General features: G+C 39.0%; 1 protein-coding gene across 2 annotated transcripts in view; it reads left to right on the forward strand.

Moving 5' to 3' along the window:
• The first annotated feature begins 470 nt into the window (after positions 1 to 470).
• Positions 471 to 24,064, forward strand: part of WASF3 (WASP family member 3) — a 158,654-nt gene continuing 135,060 nt past the window's right edge. For both annotated transcript variants that reach the window (XM_059684038.1, XM_059684039.1), the window contains exon 1: positions 471 to 606. The gene's annotated coding sequence lies outside the window, so the exon portion shown is untranslated. The remainder of the gene's footprint in view (positions 607 to 24,064) is intronic.

Below are 24,064 nucleotides of genomic sequence, written 5' to 3' on the forward strand. Positions count from 1 at the left end.
GATAGAATGTTAATAGGCTTGAGAACCCATGACAGGGCTATAATGCTCTCCGGGTTGCCTGACAACATGCAGGTTGAGAGAGCTGCTTCCAGGAGACCCTCAAAGCCCAGGTGAGGTGAGGGGAAGGGTGGAAACTCAAAGGCACTGCAAGGGGGTGGTACGTCGTAAACAGAGGTGATAGAATAGCCCCTACTATAAACTCGGCCCGAAGTAGACTAACCTCCCACTCGGGAAGGGACATCGCCAAAACCCCATCCCGCGCCAGGGCCGAGGACCAAGGCAGAGCCACCTTCACCGCAACCCTCCGCCCCTCGGCGCCGCGGCTCCGCGCCCCTGCCGTCTCCCCATTGGCCGAGGCGCTCGCCAATCCTGGCGAAGCGGTCTGGTCAGCGGGCCTTGGTTGGCGGAGCCGGGGCTGAGCCCCCCTCCAGATCCGGCCGGGCCCCCCGCCGGGAGGGGGCGTGGCCGCGGCCGTGGCCGGGCCGGAGGCGTCGCTGGCGCCGCTGCGTGCGGGGTAGTGCGGCACGGGGGCGCCGGACATCCCGGCGCAGCGGGACCATGGAGCTCGGAGTGCAGCCCCGGCGCCGGCGGCGGCACCGCGGACTGGTGAGTGCGAGCTGCGGCCGCCCGGGCTGCCCGGTCCTGGCCCCTTTCGCGCTCGGCTCCGAGCCGCGCGGCTGCCCCGGGGGATGGCGGGCGCGGGCCGGACGCCGCAGCCCCGCGGCCAAGTGAAGTTGCTGCAACGCGCCGGGCGCGCTCGGGCGGGCGGCGGGCCCACTGCGGGCCGCGGCGCAGCCCGCGCCTTGATCGGCAGCCCGGCTGCATCCTCCTCGCCGGCTCCTGCGCCGACCGCGGCTTCCCGCCGGCGCGCCACGGCCCGGCGGCCGTTTTCACGCGCGTCCTCCCGCCCCCCTGGCCCTCCGGCCCTGGCGTTGCCCGGTGCCCGCTACCCGCTACCCGGCTGCAGGTGGCGCCGGGGCCTCCGCTTACGCCCCACGCACGACGCCCGGCTGCCCGCGCCTGGGACCTTCACATCCCTCCCAGTTCCGCGCACCCTCGCCGGCATCTGGCACAACCCCGGGTGCCCCCCGCCCCCCGTCCCTGGGTCCGGTGCTCTCAATCCTCGCCGTCGCCCTCCCCGCGCCGGGTGCTCCATTCTCCGGGGCTGCGGGCGCGGGAAGCTCCCGGCCTCAGCAGCCAGGCTTGGCTCTCCCAGCGCAGGGATGGGGTCGGGCACCGGCGAGGGCGCGCGGCGGGTCTGGAGGGAGGGCTGCGCTTCCCAGAGCTTCGCCTGCGGGGATCCTCCTCGGGAGACTTTGCTGCGCGGCGGCGGGGGCCGCGGCGCCGGGCTTTCAGCCTCCTCCGCGACGCAGATCAGCTGGTGGAAAACCTTTCCCGTTCCGTCTGGGGCACCAGGCAATGGCGATTTCTTGGGCTGGCCTGTGCTGGAGCAGAGTGGAGAGCAGAGTTCTTAATTATTAAGAAACTAAGCTATGGGCGTGGGGATGAATAGGAGCATCTTATTTTCTTACATGCCATTGGGCGGATAGGGGTTCTTTCTCACCTGGAGATTAATTAAAAAAACCGCAGTTACTGCCGGCAGTAATTTTTGAGTTTTTAGAAACAAAATTTAAAAAGGCCAGTTTTTGCTTTGAAGCTATCTCAATCAAATGCATAATGGGCTATGAAATTTTAATGTAAGATTGGGGTCCACATTTTTAAGGGGAAGGGGCTAGCCATTTGAAATACGTATTTTGCATCTTTACACTTCGGCTTGTCTAAAACAAAATGCTTTTATTTTTTTTTTAAATCAAAGCTAAGTTCAAAGTGTTATAATTGACTTATTTTTCTATTGCCTCTAGGGCAAATTCTATTGAAAGTTGGTTGCTGCTTTTGTATATACTTTACTCAACTTTTCTAGTTGTGAAACAATGTAGTGATTCTTTAAAGCTAGTTCTTTTATTTACGTGATAGGTTAAACAAAAGAAAGCTGGGTTTGACCTTTCCCATAGGCAGTTTTTATTGTGTCTGGTCTCCTTTCCAATAGTGTCTGTGTAGTGCTCATTTTTTCTTCATTTTTAAAGACCTTAATTTCTATTCATGAAAGTTGTGTCTTTTCAGATGTTGAAAGCTCATTAGAATGGAAAGTTTGATTGACTATATATTTACTGTCTGACCTGTATTCACTGTTCAACAGTGAAAAGAAGCTTGTTCTAGAACTATATACATAAAAAATTGTTCTTTCACTTCCAGTTGCTGACATGAGTTGCTTTATAGCATTGTTTTATCTGTTTGCTTGAAATTTATGACCTAATTGCCAGTGATGTGCTGCACTATTTTTTTTTTTAAGCCCTGAAAGTAAAGCTGGGACACACTTTGCTAAGTGGTCATGCCAGCACTATAGCCTCCTCTCTGTGTTCTTACTGTGTCTTTGTAGACATACGTTATACTTACCATGGGAACCTGCATGTGGCAAATATCCTTTTGGTTATTGGAATGTTTCTATTAAAACAATTGCCATTGTAAGTATTGAGAGAATTTTCTGTACTAGTGGGCCAGTACTAGTGGTCTTTTTTTAGAGTTCCAAGAACTGTCTTTGAAGAAGAGAAACAGGTTTTCCCCCCTCATATGGTGTTATCATTCCTTATATTTTCTTGGGAGTGACTCCATCCAAATGCCGTGCAGACATTTACTTAAATGCTCAGCTTCTCTTTCAGTCTTTTTCCCCCCTAGGTACCCTGTATTCCTCTTTAAAGTCAGGTTTTCTTGGGACATGCTCTTGGGAATTTAGAACCAAATGCATTCTTCATGGCTGCTTTATTTATTTATTTTTTAACCCATTACTTATGCTTATGCTTATGATATAGGAATATTGTATACATAAATAAGTAATGCATATTGTAAAATAAGTTTAATATCACTTGCGATACATGGACTAAAAAGCCTCAGTTCCCTTTTTCTCTTCCTATTGTTGCCCTAGTCTTGTTTCTTTCTCCAGAGGTAGCCACAGTTAATACAGTGGGTATAGCCTTCTAGAATTTTTTTGGTAACTTTTTTTATTCAGAAGCTATTTAGTGATTTTTCTGCCAAGTACCAGGCACTAGTTTAATACTGGGGTTGCAGAAGTAAGAGGTGAGAGCTTTTAAGATGTTCGTAGTCTGTGCAGTGCAGTGAGTGCTGCGATAGAGTCTGTAAGTGGTGAGGGACAGGGGAGCATCGCCTGAGTGACCTAATCCATTCATTCCCTTGCTTTGTTTATTAAGGAGATTCCAGAGTTTATCATATGTTCTGGGGATGCAGAGATAAACAAGGCAGATACCTCTGTCCACCCAGATGAACTTTCTGTTCAGCTCTGTTCTTGGATAAGATTTAACCATTGACTACAAAGCAGTGTATGCTAAGTGCTCTGAAAGGGGCCAGCCACACGAGCTTGGAGGATGACTCCAGACCCAGCATAGACACTATTCAGAGAGATTTGAAAAGCTTCCCAGAGAGGTCTGAGAAAAGGAATTGGTTAGAATCTGGGTAGAGGAGAGTGGACAAAGGCTTGTTCATGGTACATTGGAGCAACTGAAAACAAAGTTTAGTTTGGTGGCAAGGACAGGGAAGTGGCAGGAATGAGATCGAAGTAACTAGGGGGAGCAGCAGCCATTTTGGGGGAAAGATGATTGCTTTAAGGTGCCTGTGGGACATAGTGTTTAGTTGGCATCTGGACTGGGCAGACATTTGAGAGTTCTTAGCACTGTAGTTCCTAAATTATTTGTCGAGGGGTTACGGTGAGCTCACAGGGAAAATGCAGGATGTTAAATTGTTGAAGGAAACCCAGCACCGTGTAACATCCATCCAACCCTGTGGGAACCACTAGTTCAGAGTCGTTAGCAGTTTCTCCAATAGGTTGTACTCTGTTCCTTTCGATGATGTCTTTGTAAGCTGGATTTTCAGTGGTTCCTGTTCCATGTGTGGGAATCAGTTTGGAACAGGAAATGAAAGCAGTGATATCCAGTCTGAGAAATTTTGAGGTGCTCAACACGTGTATATATACCATTAGTGAATACTTTATTAAAAATGAAATAAAAACACTTGTTTTTTCCCCTCTCAATTAAAGTGTCCTTTTTTCCAAATGGGTGTTAACTTGTTAGGATATAAATGCTTAAGTTATTTGAACTTATGTAATGATTCCATTACTCAATAGCCATTTCTTTTGCCCTGAGACACTAATGGTGTCCTGGTGTCTAGAACCTCGTGCCTTTGTTTGTTTGTTAATGGAGGCTGTTGGGGAGAGGAGATTATTCAAGAATCATGGAGAGTGAGAAAAGGAGTGATGTAGAATGTGATCTGAGGAACTCTTGTGTGTGAAAGATAGGTAGGACAATAGGCTCCCAAATTGAGGCTAAGAAGGATGGAGCCACATAAATGGTGTCTTGGAAGCCATGGTCCAGGAGAACCTCAGTAAGGAGGGATGTTAACAGTCAGGAGGTCATTAGTAATATAGATGATGGCAATGGCAACACAGTGATGGGGACTAGAGCGAGATGTCCTGTTTGTAAGAGGGTTTAATAGTGAAGTGGAGCCAGTGCGTGTGAACAACTCAAGAAATGTGGTACTGTAGGAAGTTGGGCAAAGGGGAGCTTTTTATTTTTTAAATGGAGGGATTTGAGCATATTAAAGAATCCAAGGGGAGAGGATGTTAGGGGGATATCCAATGGAATAGTGGTTTCAAAGTTTCCATTGGATTTAGTCCTAGAATATAATTACTGATTTTGGCAAGAAGAGTCTCAGGGGAGCCTTATGGCAGCGAATTAAAGAGTGAATGGTGCTCATCTATAATACTTTCAACAATAAAGATACATTTTTAAAAAAGTGAATGGCTGCAGGGAGTGTGTGTGTGTGTAGCGCCAGGGAGGTAGTTCTTTCTAAAACTTGTTAATTTTTTTTATAGTGACTTTATTTTCTTATTAAACATTTTTAAAGATGCTTATTTCCTTTTCAGGGCAGGCATGCTTTTCTTAGGACTGGCTGGTCCTTCTGAGAGTAGGGTCCTCTGGGCATGGCCTTGCCTTTTTCTAGGTCCTGGTGTCCTCTGGAGGTGGTATCTGTCTGTGACTGTCCTCATTGGCTGTCCTGTTCTTTGTTCTGTTCTCACCTTAAGCCAGTTTTGTTTGTTTGTTTGTTTTTGTATCAGAGCCGGTCGGTCCTCCTATCTTAATAGATGTCTTTAGATGAGAATATTTTTTCACACCCAGATTTTACTCTTAATCTCCAGAGCCAGCCCTGTTCTGTTTCTTCTTCCCTGGACCTGTGCCTCTTCTCTTTGAGATGAGCTCTTTTCTTTTGTTCACTTTTTTTTTCTTTAAATTTTAAACATCCCAAATATCCAGGGCATTTTCTCATGTTACTAGGCCTTGATTCTCAGCTCAGCATCTGGGATCATTTCTCAACTTTTTACTTGTGAAACTTTTCCTTGGGCCTGTTCCTAGGGTGCCCTCCAGTTTCTTGGAACAATGGTCTTGAAATTGATCTAAAGATATATTTTGTTGTTAATGTATTCTTGAACTTTTTCAGTGTTTTACGTATTTTAACTTTTTTTCCTTTTAGTTTTTACTTTATGTTTCTTTTTAGTCGGTCTTGAGTACTTCCCTTTTCTACAATTGAAAGCCATGTTGGATTTTTAAGCGTTGTGCTCAGTGCACGTTGGAGATTTTATTGCCATGCTGCAGCAGTGCCATTTTAGTTTTGCTCACAGTATCCTCTCATTGAGTGCTATTACCCACTTTGTGCACACGAACAGTTCAGTGAAATTACATTGTAATATAAAATATGAGTGTGATTAATGTGAACTAGAATCCATGTGGCCATATTTTATCAGTTAAATGGATGAAATGGTATGTTCTTTGCACATAGTTGATCCTCAACAAATATTTTTTCATTGACTGAACATGTTATATGTATTGATTCATGAACATATAATAAGTCTAACACTACCACTACTATATAATTTAGAAAGTGGTCTGAGTCATTTTGCCCTACTAATATCAGTTACTTTTTTTTTTCAGCTCTCCAAATATGTATGTGACACATTTTTTGACTGTTTTATTATGTAATCCTGTGTTAGGGTATTACCTAGGCAGGTTTCAGTTCTGAATTGGCTTTGTAACTCTTTGCTGGGCCATATTCTTTCCTCAGTTTAGAATTAATGCTTATGGAGAGGCTTATGGATTTAAATTGCCCCTTGTGGCACATGGAAGAAACAGTGTCTAAACACAAGGAGAAAAGTATCTAGTCCAATTTGATGGATGACATTAACCAGAGAAAGAGCAACTTACACTTATGTTGTCTATTCGAGAGAGGCTGTACATAGCTGAGAGTGAGGAGGAACATACTTACTTTCTATTCTTCAAAAGTAAGATCTTAATTTATTTGGGGTAATTGTAATTTTCTAGTATAGGATACATGTCCATTTTCAACACAAATAGAAAAACACATTTCGTTCTGTAATCAATCCTGTAGAATTTAAAGCATATCTTGGTTCTTGGTTTTCCATAGTATTTGTTTCCCTTTTTTTTTTTACATCTTTTAGAATTAATTATCCTGATTTTTATTTAAAAATCAGAAATACACAGAAATGCTCAAATTTCCCAGTCACCTCTTCAGATTTTAATTGTACACTTGCAAACACCATTGTTCCCAAAGGCGTTACTAAAATGTGAATCATTCTTTGAGATTTCCCAGGAGGAAGATTATTAAGATGTTATTCCTTTTTAAAAGTTGGCATTATAATTTTGAATGGTTACAAGGCTTATCAGTGATAATGAAGTTTGTACGTGAGCCTGAGCCATAATTAAATTTTTCATAGCTTCTGTGCTGTTTGTCCATTGTCTTACATAGGCTAATTAAACACTTCTTCCATTTCTGACATGGCCAGTTTCCTCTATACTTAAATCTTTTAAAAAAAATTATGGAAACAACAAAACCTCAGGACATCATTTGAAAAAATTGTATAGGGATTAGGCATTAGAGGGTTTAGAACAGAAATTTTCTTTTAAGCTACATTTATGGTTACTTATTCTTGCTAGACAGGAATTTAGAAATTTTTGGTTTCATTTCTTAGGCTATTTGGTTTCTGATTATTATATTTCATTGAGATGAAATATATTGCCCTGCATTTTAACATTTATTCAGGTTGGTTCTTTCTCTTTTGGACACCACTATAACTTAGATCAACTGTATATCAGTGACAGTTACAAATAGTTTTGTTTAGATAGAATATGCTCTTTATCCAAATTTTTATTGTTCTAGTTGCTTATGATTTTATTGAACACAAACAGTGAAGGCTTATCTCTCTTGTCCTTCATTAAATAAAGATGGAATTAGTTTATGAAAATGCTCATAATAATAAAGCTGAATATAAACAATGAGAATAAAAATCATATGGGGATCAGGAATTAAAAGAATAAAACCTATACTTTCAATGACGCTGGAGCCTCCAGGTCAGTGTTTTACATGCAGTGGGCTAACTTTATTAAGTTAAAGATTCCAGTGACTTAGCACAATAAACATCTATTTCGCACCCACATTGAAGTTCAGTGTTGGGGTTCTGGTGGGGTGATCTTCCACAGGGCCCTTCAGGTAGTCAGGCTATTTTTTAACCTTGTGAATCAACCTCCTATAGGAAAGGGGAACCTGCCCGGGTCACCTGGTGGTAGGGAAAGAGAGCAGTCTTGTTTTTTGTTGCTAATTTTCACCCCAGGATATTTTTCCATTGATTTTTAGGGAGAGTGGAAAGGAGGGGGAGAGACAAACAGAGAGAAACATCGATGTGAAAGAAACACATTAATTGTTGTCTCCCACACACACCCTGATCGGGACTGGGATCAAGCCTGCAACCCAGGCACGTGCCCTTGACCAGAATCGAACCTGGGATCCTTCAGTCTGTGGGCCGATGCTGTATCCACTGAGCCAAACCGGCCAGGGCCTGTGGGAGGTTCCATGGGCCCCTGGCTGTACTCAGACATGGTCTCAACTTACTTTAGGCTAAAAAATGTAATCTTGCTGTGAACCCTGGAGAAGAGAGCGTATGGCTAACAGGTACATAACCAGTCTGCCACAGGCTGATAGGACCTTGGCCGAGTGTCCTGATGGCCAAACTGAAAGGGACTCTGCATTGTAGTTTTCATCATCCATAACAAACACACTAGTTTCTCTTCCTTAATATGTTCTATGACTTCTTGTTTGGAGCTTCTTATGGGTTACATTGAAAACTGTAGTGGGTGACGTGCTCAGTGACATTATTGCAACACCTAGAACAGTGGTTCTAATGAGACTGATTATTGTAATGTCCTTATATGAAGTTAAATACATCTTAAAAATTATCTGCAGAGGGTCAAACTAGCACTGTTTATATACTTTCTTGTGACAAGAATTGCATATCCTTCAGCCATTAAGGAATATAATTAATATCAAATGGATTTTTGGTAAAAGATGTATAAAAGCTAGCTGGTTTGAATTATTTTTTTCTGATGAACTTGGAGTGCTGGTATTTTATGCTGCCAGTCAAAAGTAGCTTTGAGACCAGGAACAGAGACATGTTTGATTAATTCAGTCAATGTACTGTATGCCAAGCTTGTTCTAGAACAAAGGCTGGCGAACTTCTAGAACAAGGCCTGTGGCTGCATCTTGACTTTTGCATGATTTTATAAAGAAAATTGTGTTGGAACACAGAATGCCCATTCATTCATATATTGTCTGTGGCTGCCTTCCTGCTACAAGGCATCGTTGAGTAGAGTTGAATGGTTGGGTCATGGACTGTCTAACCTGCAAAGTATAAAATAGTTATTTGACCCTTCACAGCAAAAATTCCTGACCTGTGTTCTAGAGGATGAATTTCAGCCTTTTCTTATGAAGATCACATTCTAGTGGGGGAGAAAGATGATAAATAAACAACATTAATATATGTCATAGTAATGGCTATAAAGAAAATAGAGCAAGCAAGGGAGGAGAGTGCCAGGGACTATTTTTGACAGTGTGGTCAGGGAAGGCATTTCTGAGGTGACATTTGAGTAGAGGTGTGAGTAAAGGTGAAGGAGAGCCAGTCAGGCAAATATTTTGGGAAAGAGCCTTTATGGGGGAAGGAACAGCAAGTGCAAAGGCCCTTGGGATATAAGGAGGACAGTATGAGTAATTGTGTGTGTGTGAGATCATAGAGGTACGAGAGGGCCAGACCATGTGGGCCCCCATAGACTGTAGTGGCACATTTCATTTTATTTTGAGACGGAAAGCCATTGTAAGGTTTTGAGCAGAGAAGTGATTTATCCTTTGATTTAGATTTTAAAAGGATCATCAGGAATGCTGTGTAGAGAATAGATTGGAGACTACAAGAGGAGAAGGAACACGTGTCCACGTGCTTGGCAGTACTAGATGTTGAGGATATCAAGATGAATCAAATGGTTCCTGTATTCGAGGGACTGACAGTGTACTAGCTGAGAATACAAGCGAAAAGAACACTGTGGTATACTGTGACCAGTGGAAAAGCAAAAGGTGCCTTGGGCCCTAGCTGGTTTGGCTCAGTGGATAGAGCGTCAGCCTGTGGACTGAAGGATCCCAGGTTCGATTTTGGTCAAGGGCACATGCTCAGGTTGGGGGCTTGATCCCCAGTAGGGGCCGTGCAGGAGGCAGCCAATCAGTGATCCCCTCTCATCATTGATGTTTCTATCTCACTCTCCCTATCTGAAATCATTAAAAATATATATTTTTTAAAAAAGGTGCCTTGGGATTGCACAGGAAGATGCTCCATCTAAACTGGCAGATGAGCCTGACCCGAGAAAATGGAGGACCCTAATCTACTAGTATACCTGGCCATTCTATACCTGAGCTTTGGGATCTTAGTAGGACCACATAAACCACACTCTGCCTGGTCATCAAAGATTCTACCACAGAGCAGAGGTACAGTGGGTTTCAGGTTATAATGAGTGCTCTCTGGAGCATTGTGGGAGAATGCTTCTAAGATGGCATCGAAGCCCAATGGGATACAGGGTAGGGGGCACTGAAGGGGTGGGGGTGATACGCCTTCTTGGCAGAGAGGAGGATCAAGGTAACTGGTATGGACAAATAAGTACCATTTGGCTGTAGAAAAGTCCCAGTAATTTGTCCATAGGATATATTGCAGAGCATTACTGACTTTTCCCAGGAAACAAGCAGCATGAATTAGTTGTAAAATATATCTCTGAGGAATTATGCAAATTGATCTGCTGTCTGGAATTATTGGATATGATCCAGTTAGAGTATGGAGGAAACCTGTAAAGTGATTTTTATTTTTGAGAGGTGATATTAAGCCATTTTGGATAATAATTAGTGCCATTTTTATTAGTGTAGAGAGTATTTTATTGGTTATTCACCTTTCTGTTTTCTATAATAGAGTGTCTAGATCACCCAAAAATAATTTTAGTGATTATAATACAGGCTTTAAAATAAATAGATACATTCATAATCATAGAGGGAGTTTGGTTGTTGTTTTTTTTTTACACTCTCTTTGTAAATGATGGAACGAAATTTAGTAAGGATATATAAGATTTGAACAACACAATCAATAAACTTGCTTTGCCTATCTAGACATTGCCCTTAACAACCACAGAATATACATTCTTTACCAGTGTTGGTTGACTTCACCCAGCCTTCTGGGCAAAAGCAAGTCTCAGTATAGTTCAGAGGATTGAAAGCAAACAGAATAGTGTTCTCTAAGTTAAACTAAAATCAATAGCAAAATGAAACTAGCAAATCTTTTCTGAATAACCCATGGGTCATAGAAGATATATTACAGTGGGAATTCAAAAAATTGAGAAAGTTTGATCAGAGTTAATATAAAAATATTATATATCAAATTTGTGAGGTATAGTTAAAATCATACTGAGAGGAAAGTTTATAGCTTTAAATGCATGTTAGGAAAAAAAGAAAAACTGAAAAAATGAAGTGATCTGAGCATCCATCTCAAGAAGACAGGAAAACAAACAAACAAACAAACAACAAAACACCCCAGCAAACTAAATCCAGACGGAGTAGATGGACATTATAAAAGGAGAAGTTAATAAAATAGAAAAAAAAATACACTAGAAAACATCTACAATGCTAGCTGTCCTTTTGAAAAGACCAATGACTTAAATAAATTTGGTGAGATAAATGAGTTTCAAAAACTCAGATGTACAAGTAACCAAAATTAGGAATGAAAAAGGGAACATCACATGAGACCCTACCAATATTAAAGGTATGGTTCTTTTTTCTTTCTTTTTGAGTTCTTTGAAAGCTTTTTCTATTTCTTCTGGGGAAATAACTTTAAGTGTTCTATTTCTGCTGGGGTCCATTTTGGTAAACTGTACTTTCCTAAGAAATTATCCATTTTATCTAGGTTTTAAAATGTATTTGCATTGAAGTATGCAGAGTAGTCTTATGTTTTATATATATATTTTTATATTTGTGTATTTGCTCCTTTTTTCTTTGATAGAATTTGTGTGTGCTTTGTTTATCTCAGTATTTTTTATTGTGGTAAAAAATAAGTAATATAAAGTGGACCATATTAACCATTTTAAGTGTACTGTTCAGTGGTATCAACTACATTTACATTGTTGTACAACCACCACCACATTCTTCTCCAGAACTGAAATTTCATCTTCCAGTACTGAAATTCTGTATCACTGAATAATAACTCTCCAGCCCCGCTCCCCCAGTGACTGACAACCTCTATTGTACTTTCTGTTATGAATTTGACTACTCTACTTACCTCAAAAAATGGATTCAGTTTTTTTTAAGAACTAGGATTTTTATTAATTTGATCTGTTCTCTATAAACATTAATTTCTGCTTCTATCTATAATTGTTATCTTTGTGCTTTCTTTTGTTTTTCTGTGTTCTCTTTCTAGCTTTTTGAGTTAGGGATATAATTCATGTATTTACTTAAAAAAATGATATAGGTGTTTAGAGCTCTGATTTTTTTTCTGATTATTACTTAAAATTATTCTAGGGACTCCGATATGTAACATTTTCATTATTCCACTTTTCAGAAATTTTGTGATTTGTGTACATATTCTCTTTCATTAAAGAGTTTCAATTTTTAGCTGGAAAGACTTTTGTATTTAATTTCTAGTTTTTTTTTAAATTTTGTAAATTTTATTGATATTGATATAGAAAAGTCTACCGATCAGAAATGTAGAGCTTGGTGAAAATGCATTTACCTGTGAAACTAGCACCCAGACGTTACAGTGCCCCCTTTGAGTCATGATCACCCCACTCTCAAAGGGCAACTTACGGTGACTTTTAACATTGATGAGTTTTGCCCAATTTTGAATTTAGATCATTATTACATATGGTTTTGTGTTTAGATCCTTAGTTCAACAATTTTGTTAAATTCATCCATGTTGTTGCAAGTACTCATGCATTCTTTTTGCTGTATAATATTTCATTGGGTGATTATACAGTTCTTTTGTATAATCTCTCCTTTGGTGGGTATTTATATTGTTTCCAATGTTTTTTATTTCTAGTCCCCCTCCCCCCCCCCCCATTGTAATTAGTGGCTATTGGTTGCAACATTTCTGTTTTATGACTATATTAATGATTTCTTTGTGCCTCAATATAGAATATTTTTTGTAGGTTTGTTCATTATTAGAGTATAATGTTCAATGTATGTCCAAAAAACCTTACTGGTTATATTGTTAGATCATTTATGTCCTTACTTAATTCCCCCCCTACCCCCTTGAATTCTAATGCTGAGTGGTGTGTGTGTCTTATTTATAATGAATTTCTATTTATTTATCCTTGGATTGGCAATAGTTTCTATTATTTGGTTTATAGATATTAACTTATTTTTTCATTGTGAAATAGAGCGTTTAGCATTTGTCTGTTGAATACTTTTTGCTTAAATTTTATTTTGTCTAGTATGATTGCAACCTAATTATTCCATTTGCGTGATAAGTATTTATTCGTCCCTTTATTTTTAGCCTTTTTGAATCGCTGCATTTTAAGTATGTCCTATATATACTGCACAGAGTTGGACTTTGCTCTCTAAGCAAGTTTGAAAATCTTTAAATAGGCAAGTTAAGTCCATTCACATTGTTATATCTGATATGTTTGTTTTTTCTTCTGTCATTTTATAATTGCTATCTGTATTACACTTACTATGTTTATTATTAGGTGTGTTTTACTTGAGTTAAAAAAATACTTCTTTTGAAATGTAGGAAGGACTAAATTTTTCAGTGATTACATTTCCCTTATATACCTTTGTTAGCACCTTTAATCCTCTTCCCACTTTTAAACCTATCCTTTTAATATCAGCAAGTGTCATTCTTTCGTTTTCACCTATTACTCATATAATACTCAGTGATTTTGTCTTCTCTTTTCTCTCTTCCTGTAATTTTAGTTGTATTTTTCTGCTTTGTCAGACATGTTTACACACTGTTCTTTTTCCATAAGCCCAGTCTTGTCTTTAATTCTGCAATTAAATATATAAACCGCTCATTCATTCATTAGTCCTTTTGCTTAAATTTCTTCAGTCATCCATTGATTAAATGGAATTAATGCCCTCATGCATCTATTGAATGTAACAGATTAACATCTTTCCTATGCATCTAGAATTATATCACTTGTGTATCCTTGGGAAAACTGAGGAAATAGTTATTCAGATAATTATCTGTGTCTGTAATTCATATGCTGAACTGAGTTAGAGAAAGATGATTAGAATCCTTAGGAAGGGTGCATGTGTAAGTGTTTTTAGAGTGCCTGCTTATTCAAGTATTTTTTTTTATGGCTTTGATAGCTTGAAGATATAAAATCCTTGTTTTCACTTTTCTAAGTTTTTTAAAAATGATTTTTTACTTTTGTCTTGCTATTTATTTTAATTCTCACTGGAGGATATGTTGACTGATTTTTCTTTTTTTTTTAATTTTTATTTTTAGACAGAAAGGGATAGAGAGAGAGAGAGAGAGGGAGAGAGACTGAGGAAAACATTCATTAGCTGCCTTTTACACGTTCCCCAACTGGGACCAAACCTGCAACCCAGGCACGTGCCCCCACTGGGAATCGAACTTGTGGCTTTTTGGTATATGGGATAATGCTCCAACTAACTGAGCCGCACTGGTCAGGACTGTATGTTTTAATAAGTTTATGCCAGTATCATTCTCTGTTCTTGGAAGTTATTTCATCTTTTAGCCTGGAGGCCTGAGCATCTTTTCTGTATCATTAAAGTCTTATAGTCTTTATAAGTTTGTATCCTTATACTCTCTGTTCCTGGTAAGTTTTCCCTAGTTGGCTCTTTAAATGTGTAGTTTAAGTTTTCTTTTGTTTCCAGAAAGTTTTCTTGGATTACTGTTTTAAATAATATCCCACTGTTTTGAATATGTTCTTCCAGAGTCTTGTATATATGCTCCTTGGAGTAAGTTTATCCACATATATGAATGTTTGACCTGCTTTGACTGTCTTCTAAAAGTCACTTCCCTTTCTCCTGCTTACTTCTTTATCTTTTTCCTTTGGTTGTTTTCTTGCTTTTCCTCAATACCTTTTATTAAATTTTCACTTTTTAAATTTATTCTCCTTTGGGCACCTTTTTACTTAATCTTCATTTCTGATATGATTTTTTTTCCCTGTTACCTAAGTTAAATCTACTTTGTACTATTTCTTCCTTTTTTCCTCCACTTCTGTTCTTAGTTTCTGTATACGTTTCCTACATGCTTGTTTGAGGATATTTAGTTTAGTTTTGAGTGTTATGTTACAGTTTTCTTTAGCTTTATGGTGGCTTTGGTGGGAGAAGTTTTATTAGCTGAAATGCTATGTTTTCTGTTTTGTTTTTTTTTAAATAGTAGTCTCATGTGGATGTGGGTTTTATTTATTTACATAGTTTTTTGAACCCCTGTTTTTTGAGTAGTAGGTTATCTAGTTGGAGAGCTCTCTTTCCAATCCTGTCTTCTTCTGTGCAATTTCCTCCATGGATGATGTTGGTTTTGGGGAGTAGGTGGCATGTCTTATTTTGCTTTCATTTATGTGGATCCTTATTTTTTCTCTTATTTGCTGCTTTCCCTTTTCTGCCATGTCTCCAAGGGGCGCCACTCATTCTCTGAATATCTGACTGTCTCACAAGCATTGCTTCTCTAAGTCTACAACTTCTGGTTTACTTGCTTTCAAGCCCCTTTTCTTTAGCCACTTCTGTGAACTACCAAGTCTTGATCTGTGATCAGTGATTTAAATGTTTCTTTATTTTGAGGGAGGTTGTAGTCATTTGTCTTTAACATTTCTCTATTCTGTTTTACAGAACCTGTCATCTCTCCTCCCCTGTTCTCTACCTGTAGGCTTGCAGTGGTTTATGCTGGAAGCTCTGTTGGAATTTAATTTATTTCTCTACTTATAAGTAATTTGAAGGCTATTGTATTCTGCCTCCTACTAATGCTTGAAGGCATGAGTTATGTGTTTTTTTTTTCCTCTTCATAGAGATACATAAATGTTTTAGAAGAAGGATGTATGGTCAAATTTGAAACATGGTGGTTAAAATCTTCTAAGCCTGGAGGTCCTGATAGGCTCACATAATCTTAATGTCAAATATTATAAAGTGTTTGTTATAAGATAAAAATTATAAGACAGTCTCCTTCAAAAACATACTTGCAAAAATCCTAAAAAAACCATTTAAATCTATAAATATAAAAGGATAATATATTGCCGGGAGCCGCTTTAAAAAATAAAAAAGGGGGAATTTGCCGGGAGCCAGTCCATCCTTGCTGTTTCAAGGGACCTGGCATATATGGCATACGGTTCTTAATATGTTTGCTCACCTTCTTGGTGCTGTGTTTTAACCAAGGTCACCTCTCCGAGAAAGGTTGAATCCCCAGGTAGGGATTTTCCCCTGAAGTTAGGGAGGGAATAAAACCCCTCAACTAAGTGCCAGGCGGGTAATTAATCACTTTAACTATGAACAATCATGCTTAAGCTACATAATCTTTACTCCCTGGAATGGAGATAAGAAACGCCCTAACCTTTGTAATAGAGATTGATAGGATTGAATCAACTGGTATAAATACAGATGTAACAAGACAGAAAGAGACAGAACTGAGAAGAGAGAACCTATAGACAGAACCTACACAGAACTTAGAACACAGAATTCAGAAGACAGAACCTACACGGAGCCTGGAGACAGAAGAACTTCGCTGGAGAGAACATGGCAAAAGATCCTGGACTGAACCTGACTATAGAACATGGCAAGAGAACCTGACTAGAACCTGGTGACTGGACCTGGCTGGAGAACCTGGACAGAACCTGGCTGGAGATCTGAAGCAGAACCTCTCTGGAGATCCAGACCAGAACTTGGCTGGAGATCCTGGCTGGAGATCCTGGCTAGGCTACTGATCAACTGAACGCTGTCTCCGTGTCCTTCCTTCTTCGCCGACTCCGTCCACACCTTTGGGGACCCCTGGACCCGCTGGGGTTGGACCCCGGCAATATATCATGAAAAGTTTGCATTTATTCTAGAATGCAAGGTTGGTTTAACATTTAAAATAAAATATTTTGCCATATTAATGAAGAAGAAAAAGCATACAGTTATCATTAGATGAAGAAAACATTAAAATTTAACAGCTATTCATGATGAAAAACTCAAGCAAACTAGGAAACAGTAGTCTTAGGAAGATGAAAATGATGAAATATTCTCTTCTGCAATTGGGACTGAGATAAGGATTCTTGTTATTACCGCAATATGCTGTAAGTTCTAGCCAGTGCAGTAAGATTAAAAAAAAAAAAAAAAAAGAAAAAAGTTATAAGAATTGGCAGACAAGAAAAAATTCAACATATGCAGGCAGTGCTCTTGTGTATGTAGGAACATCTAAAAGAATCTAATATATGTAAAGTTAAACTTAAGCAATGAATTTAGTATAGTTGCTGAATTTTCTATATCAATGAACAATTAGAAAATGAAATGAATAAGTTTCTATTTATAATAATATTGAAAATCCAAACATATAGGAATGAAATAGTAAGAAATTTGCAATACCTTTACATAGGAAACCATAATTTATTAGATAATTTAAGGAAAGGGTAAATAAAGAAGGAACAGACCATGTTCATGGAATGAAAGGCTGAATATTATAGAGATGTTATTTCTCCCTAAATTGATCCATAGGTTCTGTCCAATCCAGTCCATAACCTGAAAAGTTTTGGGGGATGGAATTTGTTTCTAAAATTTATATGGAAATGTAGAGGGTCAAGAATATCAAGAACCTCTTGAAGAACAATAAGGTGGCAGGACTTACCAGATATTAAAAGTTACTATAAAGTCAATATTCAGGACAGTGTGGTATTGGCATAAGTGTAGGCAAATAAGTTAATGAAACTGAATAGAAAACCTTGAAACAGACCCACACATATGTAGACATTTGGTATGTTTAAGTGCAAAATAGTCTGGAAAGGATGTTCTTTTTAATTTTATTTTTCAGTTACACTTACAATTAATGTTATATTAGTTTCAGGTGTACATTATAGTGGTTAAACAATCATATACTTTATAAAGCTACCACCAGCATGTAAGGCCATACCACCCTGAACATGCCTGATCTAGGATAGTCTTTTTGATAATTGGTGTGCAATCCCTGAAATGGTATCTATAAATGACATTTGATCTCTAACTTATACACAAAAATCAATTCCAGATACACTAAAGATCTAAAGATGAAAGGGGAAAGAAAAGGATAGCTTTATGGCATAAGACTATGGGAAAGATTCTTAAACAGGACATAGAAAGCCCTGGCCATAAATGAATAGATGTTAAGTTGAACTAAATACTAAGAACTTCTGTTTATTAAAACATGTCATTAAGAGTAGAAAAGTAACCCATAGACTGAAAGAGAATGTTTGAATCACATGTAAACTGACATGTCTCCTACCTAGAAAGTTTAAGGACCGAGCTGAAAATAAGAAAGCCAGATAATACAATTAAAAAATGGTAAGAGACTTACACAAGCACTTTATAAAAGGACTAGAGGCCCGGTGCATGAAATTTGTGCATGGATGGGGTCCCTAGACCTGGCTGGCGATCAGGGCAGATCAGGGCCTGGCTGATCGGGGCCTGCCGGCTAGGGGGAGGGACAGAGTATGGGAGGTTGGCTGCCGGCCCTGAGGAGGGAGTTGGCCCTCGGCCCTTTTGGGAAAGGGGCCACATCTGCCACCTCCCACCCCTGATTTCCTGTCCCAGCCCAGGGCCTGCTGGCTGGGGGACGGACTGCGGGAGGTTGGCTGGTTGGGGGAGGTTGGCTGTGGGAGCGCACTGACCACCAGGGGGCAGCTCCTGCATTGAGCGTCTGCCTCCTGGTGGTCAGTGTGCGTCATAGTGACTGGTTGTTCCAGTCATTTCGGTTGTTTGGTTGTAACGGTCGCTTAGGCTTTCGTATAGATACATAGATATTCAAATGGTCCATGGACAAATGAAAAGAAGCTTAAACTATTCATAATGAGGAAAGTGCAATTTGAAATAGTAATGAGATAAAACCACATAATCATCAGATTGGCTAAAATTGAAGACTGGCATTCTGTAATTTGGAGAAGGTGGAAAACCAGAAATTCATATGCCTGGCTGGTGGGAGTATAAATTGGGAGATGCATGTTGAAGAATTATTGGGCATTGTTGAAGATACACATCCTTGTGAATCAGAATCTCTTCTAGGTATACACTCAACAGAAATGCATGACTGATTGTACCAATACACTTACTGTGTTGTTCACAGCAATGTTATTTGTAATAGCCCCGTTTGGAAACCCAGATGTTCATCAATAGAATGATTAAATAAATTGTGGTGTACACTGTTCAGTGATAGAATTGAAAAAACTTCAGTAATACTAATAATATCACTAATTTAATGTGGAGCAAAAGATGCTAGACATTATAGAATCCATACTGTAAGGTTTCATTTCAGTAAAATTAAAAAGTGGGTGTTAGGAGTGAGGAAAGTGATTATCTTTGGGGAGAAGAAGGGGTTTATAACTGAGGGGCACTTCTGAGGGTGTGACAGTACCCTATTTCCTGGGCTGGTCGCTTTGTGATAATTCTTCAAGCCATACATTTTTGGGCTGTGAACTTTTTTGCATTGTGTAATACTTCCAAAAAAAGTTTTAAAAATTTAAGTAGAATAAGAAAGGAAGGAGGCATTTGAGTCTGTTATAAATGCTTTTGTGTGTAATACTTTAAAAATCCCATTTTTCACTTTGGCGGTCTGGAATTTAATAGCTGAATATATTTTATATATTACATTCATACTAATCTTTGGATTAGCTCTCCTTTTTAGCTAGTATCTAGTTTTTCAAAAAAATTCATTTTTAAATGTTAATTTTTTTAGTGAAAATCAACTTGGTTTTTGAGCAAGGTTTTCAAACCCTCTCTCCCCATCAGTTCTAAATTGTCCAGCCTTCAGTGGAAGGCCTGCAGACGCTGTAAAGCCTTTGACAGCTTCAGACCTCACTAGCCTTCCTTTCTTCTGGACTCCACCCCAGCAGGCGCGGAGTGTGGGCTGGGGACTCCTGGAGGTCTTCAGGGCCTTTTCAGCTTTCAGGAAGGTCACACTTGTTTTCATGATTATACTGAGACATTACCTGCCCTTTTTATTCTGATTTCTCTCAGCGTACAGTGCCATTTTTCAGAGGCCACATGACAGAACCACGGTTTCCTGAAAGGACTGTTAAACACTCCTTTTTCTGAGTAGATGTCTGTGTGCGACTGAATTGTCGTCATATACTGCAACCAAAACAACGTAATCATGGCAGATTGAATTCAGAAAGCAGATATGAAAATCCAGCTGTCTTAAGCCGGACAGTAAAGAAACTTGCAAAAATATGATATTGCCAATAATTTTTTTTTATTTTCAGAAATATAGTTATTTTCCTTTAAAATATATTTAACACATGAGTTGGTTTTGTCTTTTTCAATTATTTAATAAATATTTAAAACATTTCAGTCTCAATTTATAGTAGGGTAACTATTGATAAATATAACTCAAGAACAATATAGCTCTTTGGGGTTTCAAATTGTAAGAGGTCCTGAGCAAAAATTTGAGAATTGTTGCTTCATAAAGCAGTGGTTCACCTGGGGAGTTTTTATAAAGCTGGTGCCTGGGTCCAAGTCCCAGAAATTGTGATTCAAATTGGTCTGGAGGTGTTGCATAGGTTTTGAAAATTTAAAACAATCTCTAGATGATTGTAACTCAGTAGTTCCCAAATTTTCACAAAATAATCACCTGGGGAACCTACATTTCATTTTTGATGATTTCTGTTATGTAGAAAAACAATGGCTTTTTCCCCTTTTTATTCAATGTATTGGGGTGACACTGGTTAACAAAATTATGTAGGTCTCAGGTGTACAATTCTACAGCACATTATCTGTACACTGTATTGTGTGTTCACCACCTCAAGTTAAGTCTCCATCCACCGATGTGAGAGAGAAACCTCAGTTGGACTCCCCTCGTACCTGCCCTGACCAGGAATTGAACCTCAACCTTTTGGTGTATGGGATGATGCTCCAAACCCCCTAGCCACACAACCAGGGCTGGCGCTATTTTTTGAATGTTAAACTAATACTTAGTCTCTGAAAACCAAAAGAGAGAAACTAGATTAAAATACAAAAGTAAATAAAATATCCAAGCTAGAGAAGGGGAAGGATAATGGTGATTCGTTATAAGCAAATTATTTAATTATAATATTTTTAAAATCTCTTTTTATTGAGTAATTTTTCATGATAGACAAAAATTCAATTACTTTTATATTCCATTGAGTATACAGGTGAATAGTCTGGTTCCAGACAGATGTTAAATTGAAGTGCCAAGGATAGGAAATAAGGTTGAAAATAATTGTTCTCGCCCTAGCTCAGTGGGTCGGCAAACTGATTAGTCAACAGAGCCAAATATCAACAGTTCTACGATTGAAATTTCTTTTGAGAGCCACATTTTTTAAACTTAAACTATATAGGTAGGTGCATTGTTATTAACTTAATTAGGGTACTCCTAAGCTGGCCTTTGCTAAAAACATCCTCAGTCTGATTGAGGTACGTTCGCTGAGGTCGACCCCTTCCAACTCTCCCCCATCCACACTCGTCTTGTGTACTTGTTTCGTCTGTCTCCTTTGGTTCATCCTCTCTATATGTCCAAACCATCTCAACATACCTTTCTCAGTCCTCCACACTACATCTTCTTTCACTCCACAATGTTCCCTGTACGTGCGCACCCGCACGTGGTATTTTGTGGAAGAGCCACACTCAAGGGGCCAAAGAGCCGCATGTGGCTCGCGAGCCACGGTTTGCTGACCACTGCCCTAGCTAGTTTGGGTCAGTGGATACAGCGTTGGCCTGCCGACTGAAGGGTCCCAAGTTCGATTCCAGTCAAGAGCACGTGCCTGGGTTGCAGACTCAGTCCCCAATAGGGGGTGTGCAGGAGGCAGCTGATCCTGATTGTCTCTCATCATTGATGTTTCCATCTCTCTCTCTCCCTCTCTCTCTCCCTCTCCCTTCCTCTCCGAAATCAATAAAAATATATTTTAAAAAAGAAAATAATTGTTCTCTTTTACTGAGGAGACATTTATATTTTGGGTTGTTCTGCAGCTATAACAAAATCTCACATACATTGTCACCTTGACAATTTTACCATTATTATTTTTTGTCTCTGTGAATTCCTGAAAGAAAAAAAAGGAAAGAAAAACAAGATTTTCTTTGCACCCCCCTCCCAACTCCCGACCCCTATGGATGTGATATTGTATATATGTGTATATACCTATGTACATATATCTATATCTATATACATGCATACATATATGCATATATCTTTGTGATGACCCTTTTCTACTTGGAGACGAAATTCCTAATGATTACTGTGAAAACTGATTATGTATGGGCATCAGAAACAAGTGACTTGCCAAAGGAAACAAGTGAATTGCCAAAGGAAAGGAATGAGTCCAGAAAACATGAAACTGAGTCATGCTGAAAAACAGATGCTTTCTAGAATGGCTGTATTTCTGAATCGTTAGATGTTGAAAATTAGAGATGCCTGCTTTTCCAGTAATTTTTTACTGTGTTTTTGCCTTTCTAATACATAAGATTTCATTTAAAAATAACCTCTTAAACTTTTCCTTTTACAAGAGTATTAGGACAGACTCATGAATATGAATGTGTCCAAAAATTGGCTTTCATGGTTTCCCCCCCCTCAGAAGTGCTGCAGCATAATGTAGTTTAAAAATATGTGTAGTTTTCCATTTCCATCAGGAACATCTGAAAGAATCTTAATGAATAGTTTGACACTTACAATGGGCTTTGTATAAAACCAGCCAAGCATTCGGTTCATATTATTTTGTAGGTCCAATTAGCATTCAAATTTCTAATTTCTGAAGTGTTGGATTTCATATATTTTATTTTGGTGCTTGTTAGTCCCCCATACTTCCCAAATCTTGTGTCAGTCTTAAATTATTTCTGGTAAATTTTGAATTCCTTTTCTTCTTTCTTTCTTTTTCAAAGTTATGTTTGTTTTGCAGGCATTGGTTGTTGATGAAATGAGGAACCCTTAACCCTTATCTGGATGGATGGAATGTAATTTCTGTTCCTAAATTGAGTAGAATTTGATTTATCCTAGTATTCTCATTAAAATATTAAAATAAGTAATAATATTTAGCAAATTTTATTTAAATTTAAGTTCCCAGAATTTCTGAAGTGATAGGGATATGAACAATTAACTAGTTAGGCCACTGACTGCCTAGGAACCCAGAGCGGTTTGAGTTGACCATAGCAATCTATCTGTTCCGTTCCCTACCCCCTAAAAGCAGAAACGATAAATACTGTATCTCCTAAGGTTATATTTTATTTTTTATTCAGATTTTTAAATTGAGTTTTAGAGAGAGAGGAAAAGAGAGGGAGAAAGAGAGAAAAACATGAATGCAAGAGAGAAGCATCAATTGGCTGCTTCTTGCATGTCCACCCACTGGGGAATGAGCCTGCAACCCCGGAATATGCCCCAATCGGGAACTGAACTGGCAACCTTTTGGTGCACAGGATGATGCCCAACCAACTGAGCCACACTGGCCAGGGCCTAAAGTTATATCTTAAGGCTGTCTCTCTGGTTATAGAGTATTGGAGTTAAGTCTAGAATAGTTTTATAACTTTTAAAAAGTCATTCATATATTCTTGCGGTTGTATATAAATTGCTTCAATTTTCTTAATTTTCTCTTTTTGATGAAATTTCCCGTATGTATATGTAGGTATGTATTTAATAGGCTTGCTGCTCTTTTGATGATTGCTACTTTTGGGAGGAAAATAGGGATAAACTTCACAAATTCCTATTGTGGTAGAGGAAGCAATAGGAAATGGGTTAGCTGTACATGTCAGAAAAGGACAGAGAGTAACCGTAAGTGATTTGTCAAGTTTCAGACAAGTCAGGATAGAGAATTCAGTGGAAACCTTCTCTACTCTTGTTCCAACCAGAGCCACTTCCTTCTAGCTGCTTGGAGTTCCAATGAAAATTTTATTTAAAGAAAATGTTACAAAACCACTGCTTTGTGGGTAAGGGGTCTCAGGTTACCTCAGTGGAAGACAATTAGAACCACTTGGCTTTTGCTTTTAATGATTGTCTCCTAGAGATTTTTTCCTTGATAATTATTTGCTACAAACTAGACTTGCTATTAAAAGAACAGAAGAGGCCATTTGCCATACAAGTAGTCCCTCCTTATCCGAGGGGGATACATTCTGAGACCCCCCAGAGGATGTCTGAAATCCTATATATACTATGTTCTTTCCTACACATACGTACCTACGATAAAGTTTATACATTAGGCACAGTAAGAGATCAATAACAATAACTAATAAAATAGAGCAGTTATAAAAATGTACTGTAATAAAAATGAAAATGTGGTCTCTCTCTTTCAAAATATTGTACCCACCTTTTCACTTAAAGGAAGCACTTTATGGCTTTTCTTCGGCATGATCAAATTGTCAGCATTACTACTCATATGCTTTGAGGCCATTATTAAGTAAAATAAGGGTTACTTAAATATCAAGTTCTGTGATACCATGACAGTTGATGTGATAATGG

The sequence above is a fragment of the Myotis daubentonii genome, chromosome 2 (assembly GCF_963259705.1).
Source record: "Myotis daubentonii chromosome 2, mMyoDau2.1, whole genome shotgun sequence".
NCBI lineage: Eukaryota > Metazoa > Chordata > Mammalia > Chiroptera > Vespertilionidae > Myotis > Myotis daubentonii.